The sequence below is a fragment of the Neoarius graeffei genome, chromosome 4 (genome assembly GCF_027579695.1).
Source record: "Neoarius graeffei isolate fNeoGra1 chromosome 4, fNeoGra1.pri, whole genome shotgun sequence".
In the NCBI taxonomy this organism is placed as follows: Eukaryota; Metazoa; Chordata; class Actinopteri; order Siluriformes; family Ariidae; genus Neoarius; species Neoarius graeffei.
In genome coordinates this window covers 64,529,663-64,543,467 of record NC_083572.1, presented here as the reverse complement: position 1 = coordinate 64,543,467, position 13,805 = coordinate 64,529,663, and positions in this window count along the sequence as shown.

Below are 13,805 nucleotides of genomic sequence, written 5' to 3'. Positions count from 1 at the left end.
AAGATCCCTAGATACTTAAACTCCTCCACTTGAGGCAGGACTTCTCCACCAACCTGGAGAGGGCAAGCCACCCTTTTCCAGTCGAGAACCATGGCCTCAGACTTGGAGGTGCTGATTCTCATCCCAGCCGCTTCACACTCGACTGCAAACCGCCCCAGTGCATGCTGAAGGTCCTGGTTTGAAGAAGCCAACAGGACAACATCATCCACAAAAAGCAGAGATGAAATCCTGTGTTTCCCAAACAGGATTCATTCCGGCCCCTGGCTGCACCTAGAAATTCTGTCCATAAAAATTATGAACAGAACTGGTGACAAAGGGCAGCCCTGCCAGAGTCCAACATGCAATGGGAACAGGTCTGACTTACTGCCGGCAATGTGAACCAGACTCCTGCTCCGTTTGTACAGGGACTGGACAGCCCTTAGCAAAGAGCCCCGAACCCCATACTCCCGAAGCACCCCCACAGAATACCATGAGGGACACGGTCAAATGCCTTCTCCAGATCCACAAAGCAGATGTGGACTGGTTGGGCAAACTCCCATGAACCCTCGATCACCCTATGAAAGGTATAGAGCTGGTCCAGTGTTCTACGACCAGGACGAAAACCGCATTGTTCCTCCTGGATCCGAGGTTCGACTATCGGCCGAATTCTCCTCTCCGGTACCCTGGAGTAAACCTTCCCGGGGAGGCTGAGAAGTGTGATTCCCCTATAATTGGTGCACACTCTCCAGTCCCCTTTCTTGAAAAGAGGGACCACCATTCCGGTCTGCCACTCCAGAGGCACTGTCCCCAACCACCACTCGATGTTGCAGAGGCGTGTCAGCTAAGACAGCTCCACAACATCCAGAGACTTGAGATACTCAGGGCGGATCTCATCCACCCCCCGTGCCTTGCCACTGAGGAGCTTGCAAACCACCTCAGTGACTTTGGCTTGGTTAATGAACGAGTCCACCTCTGAGTCATCAGCCTCCGCTTCCTCAATGGAAGATGTGACGGTGGGATTGAGGAGATTCTCGAAGTATTCCTTCCACCGCCTGACAATATCCCCAGTCGAGGTCAACAGCTCCCCACCCGCACTGTAAACAGTGTTGGCAGAGTACTGCTTTCCCCTCCTGAGGCGCCAGACGGTTTGCCAGAATTTCTTCGAGGCCGACCGATAGTCCTCCTCCATGACCTCACCGAACTCCTCCCAGTTCCCAGTTTTTGCATCCGCAACTGCCCGAGCTGCGGCACGCCTGCCCTGCTGATACCCGTCAGCTGCCTCAGGAGTCCCGGAGGCCAACATGGCCCGATAGGACTCCTTCTTCAGCTTGATGGCATCCCTTACTTCCAATGTCCACCACCAGGTTCGGGGATTGCCGCCACGACAGGCACCGGAGACCTTGCAGCCACAGCTCTGAACAGCCACGTCAACAATGGAGGCAGAGAACATGGTCCACTCAGACTCAATGTCCCCTGCCTCCCTCAGAAGCTGGGAGAAGCTCTCCCGGAGGTAGGAGTTAAAGACCTCCCCGACAGAGTGCTCGGCCAGACGTTCCCAGCAGACCCTCACCATATGTTTGGGCCTGCCAGGTCTGTCCGGCTTCCTCCTCCACCAGCGGATCCAACTCACCACCAGGTGGTGATCAGTTGACAGCTCAGCCCCTCTCTTCACCCGAGTGTCCAAGACATAGGGCCGGAGATCAGATGAAACGACAACAAAGTCAATCATCGACCTCCGACCTAAGGTGTCCTGGTGCCATGTGCACTTATGGACACCCCTATGCTCGAACATGGTGTTCGTTATGAACAAACCATGACTAGCACAGAAGTCCAATAACAAAACACCACTCGGGTTCAGATCGGGGAGGCTGTTCCTCCCAATCACGCCCCTCCAGGTGTCAATGGAGTCCCCAGTCTGAGCACCTCTCAGTACCTCTGCCAGGGACTCCAAGAAGGCTGAATACTCTATACTGCTATTCAGCCTGTAGGAAAAAAAAAACAGCAAGAGCCCTCTCCCCGACCCGAAGGCACAGAGAGGCGACCCTCTCATTCACTGGGGTAAACTCCAACACATGGCAGCTGAGCTGTGGAGCTATAAGCAAGCCCACACCAGCCCCTCTGCCGCTCACCATGGGCTACTCCAGAGAAGTGGAGAGTCCAGCCCCTCTCGAGGAGCTGGGTTCCGGAGCCCAAGCTGTGCGTGGAGGTGAGCCTGACTATCTCTAGCCGGTACCTCTCAACCTCCCGCACAAGCTCAGGCTCTTTCCCCCCCAGCAAAGTGACATTCCATGTCCCAACAGCTCGCCGCTGTGTTCGGGGATCAGGTCGTCGAGGCCCCTGCCTTCGACTGCCGCCCAAGCCACACTGCACCAGCTACCTACTACTACTTCTGTGGGTGATGAACCCACAGGAGGTCGAACCCACCTCACTGCTTCGGGCTGAGCCCAGCCGGGCCCCGTGGGCAAAAGCCCGGCCACCAGCCGCTCACTTACGAGCCCCAACCCCGGGCCTGGCTCCAGGGTGGGGCCCCGGCTGCACCATACCAGGCGATGTCACGGTCCTTGTTTTATTAATTTCCATAAGGGGTTTGGTGAACTGCTCTTAGTCTGGCCTGTCACCTAGGACCTGTTTGCCTTGGGAGATCCTAACAGGGGCGTAATGCCCCGACAACATAGCTCCTAGGATCATTCAAGCACACAAACCCCTCCACCACAATAAGGTGGCAGTTTTAGGAGGGGATGACGCTATCTTCTTTGACGTCATCAAAGAATATGACGTTATCTTCTTTGAGGAAATATGATTCAACAAAACTGCTTTTGATTTCTTCACTTCTTCATAACTGAGGTCATAACTGAAATTCAGTGGCTTCTGAATTTTGAACCTGTTTGTACACAATGATGGTTTGACCATTAACTATTTGCAGAACCTGTTTTTTTTTTCTTCTCGCAACTCATTCTGCTTGTGTGTGTAATTATGTGCACTCAGTTTTGAGTGAGGTTTTCATTTGAAAAGGAAGATTGAGGAGATGCAAATGGAAAATGTGATTTGCTTTTTTTTTCACGTCTTAACTGTGGTCCTGGAGTACTGCAGCTGCTCTCGATCAATAACAATCACAATGTCAGTGTCCTATCAAAAATGATCCTTTCACACAGTTCATCATGTACAACTGGAAAAACACAAAGGACTCCAGTCTTGGGAAAGTTATTAATCTGCTATTAATTGGCGTCACTTTATATCTCCCTTTTCCCTTTCAATAATTTTGGAACTTGCTCTGCAATCTTTCCCTTGGAAACAGATGTGCTAAACCAAACTGAGCAGACTGTTGTGGACTCATATGATTGGTGGTTGGTCCCCCCCCCCCCCCCAATATGTATTTATTTCCCCTGTGCAAGTGTTGAATGCCTTTCTGTTGGATTTTTTTTTTTGCGTCCGGTTGTAAACATTCTTTTTAATCTGATATTTTTTTGGGATGCTGCGATGTCTCTTCATAAAATGAAAACTGTTATGTGAATATTTCTGCAAGATTGTCATAGGGGAGTGCAAAATGGCTGACACCGTCACTTATACATTGTTGGTGTTGTTTTAAACGATGGAAGAAAAAAAGAAATAAATGAAATGAATCGAATTCAGAGGTTTATTTGGCTGAGAAAAATGAATGATTTGAAATGTGCAGAGGTATATTTAATTTGATAAACTGATATCTAACCAATAACTGACTAAAACTAAACAGTGACAGGTATCATGACGGACTCGAGGTATGCATGAGGAACAAGAAGGTAGTAATTATTCAAATGAATATATGATGTATATTACACTATTTTGTTTGAATAATTTAACCATCAAAAATTATGAACTATCAGTATATTCTTTTCTCTAACTCTTTTTCGCCTTGCTTGTGTGAGTTGAAGCTTTGGCAAATGCCATTGGACTGTCACAGATCGCACTATTAGCCCTAATGAGAGCTCGGTCTGTGCAGTCAGTCAGTCAGTCAGTCAGTCTCTCTCTCTCTCTCTCTCTCTCTCTCATATACACCATAATATAATCCAAACCTTCCATACACTGTAACAGTTCCAGTTTAATGGTCTATATCAGGGATAAAGCACAAGTGTAATATGAAATTAATCAGTAGACTAACATAAGTAAAGCAGAGGAGCATCACCACCCTGAAGTTGATTACTTGCCTACAAAAGCATGTCCTAATATGGTTTATTGCACTTACAGTGATGCTTGGAAGTTTGTGAGCCCTTTAGAATTTTCTATCTTTCTGCATAAATATGACCTAAAACATCATCAGATTTTCACACAAGCCCTAAAAGTAGAGAAAGAGAACCCAGTTAAATAAATGAGACAAAAATATTATACTTGGTCATTTATTTATTGAGGAAAATGATCCAATATTACATATCTGTGAGTGGCAAAAGTATGTGAATTTTTGCTTTCAGTATCTGGTGTGACCCCCTTGTGCAGCAATAACTGCAACTAAACATTTCCGTTAACTGTTGATCAGTCCTGCACACCGGCTTGGAGGAACTTTAGCCCATTCCTCCATACAGAACAGCTTCAACTCTGGGATGTTGGTGGGTTTCCTCACATGAACTGCTCGCTTCAGGTCCTTCCACAACATTTCGATTGGATTAAGGTCAGGACTTTGACTTGGCCATTCCAAAACATTAACTTTATTCTTCTTTAACCATTCTTTCGTAGAACAACTTGTGTGCTTAGGGTTGTTGTCTTGCTGCATGACCCACCTTCTCTTGAGATTCAGTGCATGGACAGATGTCCTGACAGTTTCCTTTAGAATTTGCTGGTATAATTCAGAATTCCCTCCGGGTGCTCCGGTTTCCCCCACAGTCCAAAGACATGCAGGTTAGGTTAACTGGTGGCTCTAAATTGACCGTAGGTGTGAATGTGAGTGTGAATGGTTGTCTGTGTCAGCCCTGTGATGACCTGGTGACTTGTCCAGGGTGTACCCCGCCTTTTGGCCGTAATCAGCTGGGATAGGCTCCAGCTTGCCTGCGACCCTGTAGAACAGGATAAAGTGGCTAGAGATAATGAGATGAGATGAGATGAGATGAATTCAGAATTCATTGTTCCATCAATGATGGCAAGCCGTCCTGGCCCAGATGCAGCAAAACAGGCCCAAACCATGATACTACCACCACCATGTTTCACAGATGGGATAAGGTTCTTATGCTAGAATGTAGCATTTTCCTTTCTCCAAACATAATGCTTCTCATTTAAGCCAAAAAGTTCTATTTTGGTCTCATCCATCCACAAAACATTTTTCCAATCGCCTTCTGACTTGTCCATGTGATCTTTAGCATACTGCAGATGAGCAGCAATGTTCTTTTTGGAGAGCAGTGGCTTTCTCCTTGCAACCCTGCCATGTACCCCATTGTTGTTCAGTGTTCTCCTGATGGTAGACTCATGAACATTAACATTAGCCAATGTGAGAGAGGCCTTCAGTTGCTTAGAAGTTACCCTACCCTGTGGTCCTTTGTGACCTCGCCGACTATTACATGCCTTGCTCTTGGAGTGATCTTTGTTGGTCGACCACTCCTGGGGAGGGTAACAATGGTCTTGAATTTCCTCCATTTGTACACAATCTGTCTGACTGTGGATTGGTGGAGTCCAAACTCTTTAGAGATGGTTTTGTAACCTTTTCCAGCCTGATGAGCATCAACAACACTTTTTCTGAGCTCCTCAGAAATCTCCTTTGTTTGTGCCATGATACACTTCCACAAACATGTGTTGTGAAGATCAGACTTTGATCGATCCCTGTTCTTTAAATAAAACAGGGTGCCCACTCACACCTGATTGTCATCCCATTGATTGAAAACACCTGACTCTAATTTCACCTTCAAATTAACTGCTAATCCTAGAGGTTCACATACTTTTGCCACTCACAGATATGTAATATTGGATCATTTTCCTCAATAAATAAATGACCAAGTATAATATTTGTGTCTCATTTGTTTAACTGGGTTCTCTTTATCTACTTTTAGGACTTGTGTGAAAATCTGATGCTGTTTTAGGTCATATTTATACAGAAATATAGAAAATTCTAAAGGGTTCACAAACTTTCAAGCACCACTGTATACCACAGCAAATTGCAAATGTTTATTATTAAAGAATGACACAAAACGCTTATCCTTTAATAGTTATGTTTAATGTTGGGGGGAAAAAGTTAATTCCTTTTATCACTTGGTTATAACCACAATTAATAATCGCTCCCTCACCACCCTTTCTTTGTTTATTTCTCACGAAGTAAATAGTACAAAAAAAAAAACCTCAGCTTGCCATGTTACCAGGAAGCTGCAAAGCCATCAGTTCTTAAACTTTCTCATAAGAAAATTTAAAGTTATAGGTTTACCTCTGACTGTTATAAAACACTGACACTGGTGACTCCTTCCAAAAATGCTAAATCAACATTTCTCTACAGAAAGATGCACCATATCAACTTTTCTTAATCTTGTAAATTTGGAGCGCCTGCCCTACCAGTCCATGTGCAAGCTGCTACTTTAGAAACATGAATACAGTATATTAGAGCAAGTGCATAAATATAAACCTGTACTTTATCTTGTAGATGGCGTTACTGTCAGAGCTGCTGTTATAGAAAATTAATCAACACCTTTTCTGACCAATGAGATTCAAGAATTCAAACTTCACTCTGATTCAAAAGTTAAATAGAGATGTTTTTGACTTTTTAAATCATCTATATTATTCAAACTGCTTCTCAGTATTGAACAAGACAGGTCAGATCGCCTTTTATAGCAGATTCTGAATCAGGCAAATCTGCGTGTATGGCTGTGCCTAATACTTGGCACTGCTCAAAAAGGAGCAATCCATTAATACACCAGAATTGAGTTGAACTTCTTATAAAAGCAAGCCAATACCGGGCACAGACTTCCGGAAACTTGTCTTGGCTCACTGTGTGCATCCAGTCATTCCAGTGAGAATGGGGGGGTTTGTGTGCGTGCGTGCATGCTATTTTTAGCTGCAGCAGAGTAGCAAAAAAAAAAAAAAAAAGATGGTTGGGGCTTCATACAGCACGATATGTCAGATGAGATTGGGCTTTGTGCATGCATGCGTATGTGTAGGATGCCCAAACAAGAAGATATAATAATTGAGAAGCTCTCTGCAATCTGTTCTCAAGCTGTCCAAACCTGGATGTTTTTTTTTTCCTTCCTATTTACCCATTTCCTCTTAAAATTCCCTTTTCCACAGTTGCTCAGTGCTCTACAGACAAGGCTTTGTGAGGCAAAGGAAAACAAAAGTCAGAATTTGTTGAGTCGTCAAATGTTTACGACAACAAGAACTTCAAACTGGCAGGACCATCAAACGGGAGTCCGAGGACATCGAGCTATTTGTGAGCAGGTTTCTGAACTTAATATCAATTTGCCTTTTAATTAGTAAAAGCTATCATATAAATGGAGCATTGGAAAGTTCAATAGAAAAATCCATTCTCATTCAAGTCAATGATGGTAACTATGTGAATACACAAGGAACTGTAGCTGATGGGAAATATGTGTTATTTATAGATGGTCCAAACATTTTTTACTTGACAAGATACAGCAGAAGCACTATTGTGATGCTGTAGTGTCTCTGGTCCTTAGTTATACATATTCGTGGGTGGCGCGCTGGCGTAAGTGGTTAGCACTGTCGCCTCACAGGAAGTTCTGGGTTCGAGCCCAGCGGCTGGCGGGGCCTTTCCGTGTGGAGTTTGCATGTTCTCCCCATGTCTGCCCGGGTGCTCTGGTTTCCCCCATAGTCCAAAGACATGCAGTTAGGTTAATATGGGACGGCCTTGGGCTGAGGCACCTAACTCCCAACTGCTCCCCGGGTGCTGTTAGCATGGCTGCCCACTGCTCTGGGTCTGCGTGTGTGCTTATCACATGTGTGCGCGCGCACGCGCATGTATGTGTTCACTGCTTCAGATGGGTTAAATGCAGAGAAGAATTTCACAAGTGTGTGATGAATAAAGTTGTGCTTCATGATCATATAATCACAAAATGTAGTAGATGACAGGATTAAGTCTTCAAGCACCACTCAAAATTTTGGATCTTTCCCAGAACTTTTTTTTTTAAACAGTCTACCTGCAAATGGCATTGGGGGGAGGAAAAGAAATTAACATGGATGGAAAAAGGGAGGAAAAAAAAGCACATGAAAGAAGCATGACAGAAAGAACACACAGAAAGGGTGTGTGTGAGAGAGCGAGCGAGCGAGCAAGCAAGTGAGAGAGACACGAACAGATGGCCAGTCTTGCACTCATCTGTGGAGAGCTACTTCCTGAAGCGCTGGTTAACGGCTCTAGCAAAATGCAGGGATGGAGATGAAGCATAGAAACTAGAGCTGGAGAGCCAAAGAAAAGGGAGGCTGGGGTTACTGGGCAACCAGTACAGACTGGGAAGCACCAGGCCAGGTGCCAAGTTGCCAGCAGGCATTAAACAGGAATCTTTGGTGCTGCCAGCAAACAAGCTGCAGAAAGTCTCACATTCACTATGAATGCCATCCCCCAGGCACCTGGCACTGAAACCCTACTCAGGTAAAGGACTGAGAAGGAAAGCATGGACTGAAGCCAGCAGCTCACCTGCAGGTTAAATATCAAAGCTTTTTATTTGGAACAGGAACCGGGGTGGAAGTGATAAACGGCTGTGCTGATCTGATCATGTGGTGGAGATGGTAGCAGGCCAGTGGGATGATGGAATCAGGGAGAAATGATGGATGGAGAGAATAAAATTACAGAGGAAGAGGATACAGAAAACAGGAAGGGCAGATATAGTTAGCAGAGAACCATGTTAGTCACAGAGAAATGAAAAAGCACACACAAACTACACAAAGCCTTGTTAACTGTGGCAATCATTCATTCCCTGTATATATCTTGTATAGCTGCGTATGGCACAAAAAAACCAAAACACTTTACATATCTTTAGTTTAAATGCCTTTATATATACACATACACACAAACAAAAACGTTTTACTGGGAAATAAACCACTTGTATTTTTCATATGAACTACTACATCCGGGAGCAAATGGGGGCCTACATAGTCACTGGATGCTGGTATGGGTGAGCTCCATACTGGATCTAAAACATCCACTGAGTGGCGCAGACCTCAAGTCCTACTCCGACCTGCTCATGGTGCCACCTGGATTAAAACTGACAGGAGAAGACAACTGCGAGTACCTGGCGCAGTATAACCACGTCGCTCCGGGCAGATGGGGCTCATCAGCCATGGTAGGCAAACCTGTCTAGGAGGAGGACACTCCGATATAAAACCTATGACCCAAGGATCTCGCCGTCACTGTCCCAGCTTGTTAGGCCATGGCAGATGAACCCCAGGTGTAAAGGGTGGGGCCAGTTCTGCGCACACTACTTCACCTACAAAACTCCGCTGCGCAGGCCAAAGGACGCATCCATGACCACCAGCTCTGCACCTGCCGATCCTGTATTGGCCTTGTCAGCCACGAGTGTGCCTGCAGTCGACGTAGACGATCACCTTCTTAATCTTCGTTCGCGAAGCCAAGCCAATGATCAGACTACATCCGGGACAGAGAGAACCAAAACCGGGACAGAATTCTCTATATGTCACTCATGAGGAAATCAATGAATTGTTTTGATAAATTTAGGCATGTTTTGTTTGTGAAAGTGTTGACATCATAAAAAGAAAAAAAAAAATCACACGTTGGGTTGAAGATATGAAGTTTATCTTCTTGTGTTGAAAAACTCACATTTTTCATCCAAAATACATCATGGATCTGAGTGACATACTATTGGCTGGCGTTTTTTCATGGTCTATCAGATACATGCTAGCTGAATGGAATATATCGGATAGACCACAAAAAAACGCCATCCAATATTATTTATTATACTACATACACATTCCTTTCAGGTGTTCAACATGTCTTTCAAAATTCTCTCAAAATCTTCCATATTTAACAAAAGCAAACCTGGCAGCCATGTTTGTTTACAAATTGTCACAGTCGCACGCGAGGGTGGAAGTTTTACGTCTCCAGCGTGTGACGTCATGTTGTCTTGACAACCATGCAATATCGTAAACCATATTCAACGATCGTTCTCCATTGGGTAGAGTGGCATAATACACGTAGGATAAGCGATATGCTAACAACATTGCATGCTATCTAACCAAATGATTGAAACCCGCTCGAAAGGAATAGAATACATGTTTTTATTCCATTAAAAAAAAAGGTGTCCTGTATGTATAACAATTCCCAATATTTCACTCAGATGACATCACCCCCAGTGTTTTCCTGTTGATTGGACACGCGTTGTCAAAATGGCAAACCGGTTCAAACTGAAAATTATTTTAATTAACTTTTTTTTTAAATGTACGTCACTTCATTGTGCTGAAAAATATTTTCACTCATTCACTTTGCTCACTTGTGAAATACACTATATTGCCAAAAGTATTTGCTCACCTGCCTTGACTCACATATGAGCTTAAGTGACATCCCATTCCTAATCCATAGGGTTCAATATGACATCGGTCCACCCTTTGATGCCTTTCGGACAAGAGGCGAAACGTCTTCAAGACTTTTCAAGCAAGTCCAGTTGCTCTCTTCTACCAACCACAGATTACTATGTACCTGGATGACTGAGTATCTTCACAGATATGTTTCTACGCACTTTGGGATGAGTTCCCTTCGACTGGTGCGGGAGTATGAGAGGACTTCCAGAAAACTGGCAGACATCTTAGCCAGAGAGGATCGTTCATTTTTGTCAACCTGGAATGACCATCACTGAACAGAGGTGGGTGTCATCAGCCACCTACAATGCAGCCATCAGCATTCGGATTCTATGATGATCCATGAGAGGATAAATACTTGATACTCCCTATTAGACAGACAGAACTGAGGATGCCTTTCGGATGAGAGGCGAAACGTCTTCAAGACTTTTCAAGCAAGTCCAGTTGCTCTCTTCTACCAACCACAGATAACAGCTTCAACTCTTCTGGGAAGGCTGTCCACAAGGTTTAGGAGTGTGTTTATGGGAATTTTTGACCATTCTTCCAGAAGCGCATTTGTGAGGTCACACACTGATGTTGGACGAGAAGGCCTGGCTCTCAGTCTCCGCTCTGATTCATCCCAAAGGTGTTCTATCGGGTTGAGGTCAGGACTCTGTGCAGGCCAGTCAAGTTCATCCACACCAGACTCTGTCATCCATGTCTTTATGGACCTTGCTTTGTGCACTGGTGCACAGTCATGTTGGAAGAGGAAGGGGCCAGCTCCAAACTGTAAAAACAGTCTGCGTGCCTAGGTGCTTGATTTTATACACCTGTGGCCATGGAAGTGATTGGAACACCTGATTCCGATAATTTGGATGGGTGAGCAAATACTTTTGGCAATATAGTGCATTTTCACCATGTGAAAATAAACGTATCTTTGTGCCGCTGTGCAATATCCTGTATGTCCCATATTTGAGAAACTGTACATCAAAGTGGATATGAAATATCCAAGGCCATCACTGGCAAACCAAATTTTCAGAAATTGAATTTAAAAAAAAAATCCCCAAACCCTACAACAAACAGCATACACTGCATTGCCACTTTATTAGGTATGCCTATACTCACCGACTGCATTTTGTTGTTTGACTGTATTGCACATAACCAGCTCTTTTTCAGTAAGATCCAGGTGATTAAGGTGGTAATAGACAATTTCATATGATCCATAGCTTGGACTTCTTTTGTGCCTCATCAGCTAAATACTACAGTGTTTTCAACCCACATTTTGAGGATTATAACCATAAACATGTTGCATGTATAGCGAATGGAGTGCTGGTCTCTGAGGAACAGAGGATTTACAGCAAAGTTTTAAAAAGCATACCGACCTTCACATGTGCACTCTGCTGCTTTAGTGAATGAATACTTTATCTAGTATATTGTGAGAGACGTACTATACATGGTAAGATAAATATACAGTGGGCTTCTGTTAAATATAATCAGAAATAAACTGCATACAGTGCAGGTCTTCGTGAGATAGTACTACACCTCAGAGGGCCACTAACACACACGTTCATATTAGCAGACATAAAACTACGCTTATGTAACTGGCTGATGCTCCAGATGTGGTTCTTTTGGAGTGAACACGTGTCACCACATCAGTATTTCCAGCCGAGAGAGAAACAATCTGATAACAGACTTTACAGTAATGTGCATCCTTTTACTGTTCCATCTTCCCATCATTCTCTCCAGGACCTCCATGTAGAGCTTTGTTCGTGGGTGTTATGTTCTTTGATGTGGTTGTCAATATAAAACCACCCAAATCGTTGAACAATCACCGCAACCCGAAGCCCATCCCAGAACGCCACTTTCCCACACAAGATCCTGTCGCAATAATCCACCACATGATTTTTGCATGTCGTAACGATGAGAATAAGAGGGAAATGTCTAAATATTTAACAGAACTGTTCAGTTGTCCAAAAAGCCAAAAGTCCTGGTCAGCTCAAACAAGCCAAATCATGGTGAAACAATTGCAAACACTACATACTACAGGTAAGGGTGTTAATGGAGTACAAGCCAAGAGAGGAAGGATGGGGAGGCAGGATGAGACGGGAATACAAGCTGAAAGAAATGCAGAGGAGGAGTGTGGGGAAAGAAGCTAAAAGGACAGAAGAAAGCAAGAATGTTTTCACAGACATCTCCAGCTTTCACTTTCCTGCTGTGACTGAGCTTATAAAAACCCCATCTGGAATGGCGCTGTGAACATTGTGAGAGGTTCCAACAGTGACGGATCCCACACTCACCATCTGGACTCTTTGAGAAAGCCGTTCACTGCTTCAACTTCTGGCAGAGCTTCTCACCTGCTGCATCGGCCATCTCCATCAGTCACATTCATGGACGCTGGCTTAATGCTGTCTAAAGAGTTCAACTCTTAAGTGTGAGCAAAGATCAGGAGGAGCACAGAGAAGAGTCTTGGCACTATAAAAGTGCTGGTGTGGGTTGGCTGACTAAATATTAGTTTCATGTGGAACACCAGGGACACACAGGCTGCAATGTACTGTCACACAGGTAAGGCATGCGTAACACCTTCTTAACATGACACCCTGAGGATTATTACCCCACTCAAAGTAAGATATTGCAGGTTATTTTACATGGCCACAGTAAAACAGGCTGATAACTAAAGACTTTCTAAAACCGTGAAAAACTGAGGCAGCTCCAGGATCCCTAGTTTGGTTTCCAAGCTCAGATTACTAATGCTATTACTACGATATTAGCTTGGTGTTACTGGCTAATGCAAGTAGGTGGATTGGCTACTGTAAATGCCCTATGATGAATTGGTGATGTTGGGTGTGTATTCCCACCTTATTGCAGTGTCAAGCACGCTGAGATTCAAACCAACCAGCTGAGGAAAGAGCACACTCTGGTGGTCATACTTCAACACTCTTGATATAATACACTCACCAGATACTTTACTTGGAACACCCGTACACCTACTCATTCATGCAGTTACCTAATCAGCCAATCATGTGGCAGCAGTGCAATGCATAAAGTCATGTAGATACAGACCAGCAGCTTCAGGTAATGTTCATATCAACCATCAGTTTGAGGAAAAAACGTGATCTCTGCGATTTTGACCATGGCGTAACTATTGGTGCCAGATGGGTTGGTTTGAGTTTTTCAATAACTGCTGATCTCCTGGGATTTTCACACACAGTCTCTAGAGTTTACTCAGAATAGTGCAATTAATGAAAAACATCCAGTGAGGCAGTTCTGCAGATGGAAACGCCTTGTTGATGAAAGAAGTCAATGGAGAATGGCTCAGGCTGACAGAAGGATTACAGTACCTCAACCACTCTGTACAATTGCAG